We start from the raw sequence: 3,673 nt of genomic DNA, 5'->3' as shown, positions 1-3,673 counted from the left end.
GACCAGCTGACTTGTTATGATCCTCTACATGTCTAATGAAAGGGTTGAACAGGTCTGTTTCTCCATACGGTGAACTGATTTCCTAAGTGACTGCTCTCACACAGACTTACCTCAGAGTTGCTAAGACTTCAACAGAGCTAATGATTAATACTGCAAAAATGCATCTAGACAACAGAGCCTTTTGTTTACAGGCGCGGTTTTCATCTGTACCTGCTGAGATATACAAAACAGATGTTTCTGGGATTTGTTTTGCAATCTGGTTAGACCTAGTCCTCCTGGGACTTGCCCACCCTCCTGTCTTTCAGGAAAAAAAAGTTTTGTTAAAAATGTGCTTAATGGGCCTAACATTTTTTTCCTCTTGTTTGACAGAACCAATAGACCTTCTTGATCATCTGTGGCAGGTGGCTAATCGCAGCAATGCATCAGTAACACAGGAAAGCCAAAGATGTCCAGTCCTGCATGTAGGCCAGTACTCCACCCTCTCTATACCACTACAACAGGTGTTTGGACACAGGTACACACACTTATTGTCTGCTGACATTTTTATTTTTTTCCTTTTATTATGTTTTTCTGTTTAGACACTGCAAACTTGGTTTGTATGTGCACCAATCTTAATGCATGTACATAGACAATATAAAAATGTTGTGTCTTTGCGAGAATAACCTCAAAACCACTTTGTAACTGATGTTATGAAACTTGAATTTATTCATTTATTTTCATTTTATATATGATATTATTTCTTAAAGTCAATGTAGGCATGTAATTCTAAACCTTTCTCTCACATTTCTTTCTCAGGTTTGGTGATGAGTTCAGTTTGCTTTTGCATCTGCGTAGCTCCCAGTCTGAAGACCGCAGTGTGCTGACCTTCCTCTGCCCAGACGGACACATTCTCCTGCAGATTCGTATTAGTGCCTACACCTTTACCTTCATCAGCACCCAACAACGACACTATGAGTGAGTCTTCAGTTTTCTCAGTTTCTATTTTATTTTATTTGTTAAATTATTCTTAAATGGGGATTAACAGGGAACCATCTGAAAACTCAAATTACTTGGTGGTCTTCATTATTTTGTGGTTCATACTTTGGTTCCAAAGCTGTCATCTTGGCAGGAAAAAGATCATTAAAAAGGCACATCTCAGTGAATCCTGTTATGAAACCACAGCCTGTTTAATCCCTCTCTTATTTTCTGTTGCTTGCTTTTGAATGTCATTGACTTTCTTTGTTCCTCTTCCATGATGACAAAGCCATCCTCATCGTCTCCTCATTCTTATGAAAGTATTAGTTTTGGCCAAGGGTTAATTTTAAACACAAGCACAGACCCCTCTGTGTTGAGGAGCTCTGTGGTATATTAAACCAAGATTTCTGGATTTGGCTTAAACTTAAGCCAAGCCTTACAGTCGAGATGTGTAAATGAGGCATGGGATTTAACTCATGGCCTCTCAAAACTAATATTTGGACCTGTCGCCTAATTACCCACCTGCGGGACAAAATAAATGGACATTTTACGCTCACATTTTACTTGTTTGTGATTCTCATTTATTATGAGATGGCATAACAATGCCATAATGTTCTTTCTGTGTTCTCATATGGGTTTCTGTTTAGTTTAAGGTTGCATATACCAAAAAAAAAAGTAATTTGTCATTACACAGACAGGAAGCATTATGGCTCTGAATGTTTTGCCAGGAAATTTAATGGATTTTGCTTTTCTTGGGTTCTCCCGACTCTCCCTGTTCTCTGATGCATTAGCATGTGATTTGACCAGCCCACCCTGTCAAGAAAACTAAATAAAGTAGTTTGTTTTTCAAAACCCGTCGTGTCATTCCCAGGTTCCCCGTGGCAGTGCTGTCTGATGGGGGTTGGCACCGCATGGCGGTCAGTGTCTCCTCGGGCCGGTTGGCGTTGTATGTGGATTGCTCCATGGTTGAGAGCGTGGACTGGGCATACAAGGACGGTTTGGGAATCTCCACTGATGGCATGGTTATGGTTGGTGGAATCATTGAGGGTTTTGAGACACCTTTTGAGGTCAGTATGAAAAACATCATTTTGTTTAATGAGGTCTAAACATGCAAGGTTGTAGTACCCATCACTTACTGTGTGATGAGAAAAGTGTATCCTTCATCAACACATACTGTAAATACTGTAAATCTCCAAAACGTTCCCAGTTGGCATTTAAACCCAAAGTCAGGTTTATGGAGGATGAGGGGCTCTCAGTGTATAGGAGTTACTATACCCCAAGCTGAACATCTGCGTTTATACTCACCCAAGATTCCAGATGGATTGGACATTCTGTTGCTGACAAGCGGATAGAGATTTTATATTTTTTATGTGCAACTGTCTGTTACAAACTGCCAGCATGTTTTCTTACATAAATAATATATGATGCAAAATTTAACAAGAGTATGATTTGTTGGTTTACAAAAATTGCATGGCATAACACAAGGCATTTCCCATAGTGCAGATATCCTATCCTAAACATTTATTTACAAGACCACCCAATAGTTCACCCAAAAATTTAAATTTCCTGAAAATTTACTCCAAGATCAATCCAAGATGTTTCAATCCAAGAGTTTATTTCTTCAGCAATTTGGAGAAATACAGCATTACATGATTTGTGAATGGGTGCCGTCACCAATTAACTGCAGAGGATCCATTGGTGAGCAAGTGATGTAATGCTAAATTTCTCCAAATCTGTTTCAATGAAGAAGAAAAAAAACATCTACATCTTGGATAGCCTAAGGGTAAGTACATTTTCAACAAATTTTCATTCTTGGGTGAACTATTCCTTTAATTTGTTGCTCCTTCTGTGTACAGAGTAAAGGAGTCACTTCTACAACCCTAAACACGTGATTGTTGACATTTTAACATTTTGGTGTTCCCGCTATAAACAAGAAACATATATGCCGTCTTAGATGCCAGTTTAACCTGTTTGGCATATAAATGATCAATGAAAAATTAGTGGCAGGAAGTGTAAAATGTTTGTAGCTGGGGTGTATACATGGCCATGGATTACAGAGTATAACAACAGATCCACATCAGGTTGGGGGTAAAAGAGGCATTTTGGAAGATTATTTTGGCCTTGTAAAATGGATGTCAAATTAAATTCCTGTGTTATGCTGAAGGGACAGGCATTTTAATGGAAGTAGGAGTATAGTTTAGACAGCTGTGCGCAAGTTAAATGCCCTTTTTTGGTTGTGTTAGATGGGGAAAGTTAATACAGCATGAAGTCTAAACTGAGTCTCAGAAAATGACATCATAGACTCCAAACATCCCATCCCATTTACATACTCACACACTGAACTCAGTCATGATCAGGGTTTGCATTTTCCCGACTTCTATAGGCAACACTTCATAATCGTAACAAACATAATTTTATTATAAGTTTAACAGATTGCTGGACTGTCATCTAGACTCCAAGCATTGATTGATTCATATGTATTTATGTCTAAAATGAACTGCTAATAAAAGCGTGTATGCTTATGTATTTTTGTGTGTGTGTGTGTGTGTGTGTGTGTGTGTGTGTGTGTGTGTCTGTAAGCAGGCATGCATGTATGCACTGTGTGGCTGTATGGGTTGTATGTATGTATCTGTATAGGTGTAATAGTTCCATTTGCCTCATTTCTGTCAGGACCTCTATCGTCAAAGATGATTGACAATTAGCATACAGTTTGGATTGG

This window comes from Sinocyclocheilus anshuiensis, unplaced genomic scaffold, assembly GCF_001515605.1.
Source record: "Sinocyclocheilus anshuiensis isolate Anshui unplaced genomic scaffold, SAMN03320099.WGS_v1.1 scaffold478, whole genome shotgun sequence".
Lineage (NCBI taxonomy): Eukaryota > Metazoa > Chordata > Actinopteri > Cypriniformes > Cyprinidae > Sinocyclocheilus > Sinocyclocheilus anshuiensis.
Note: the sequence above shows the minus strand (reverse complement) of the source record.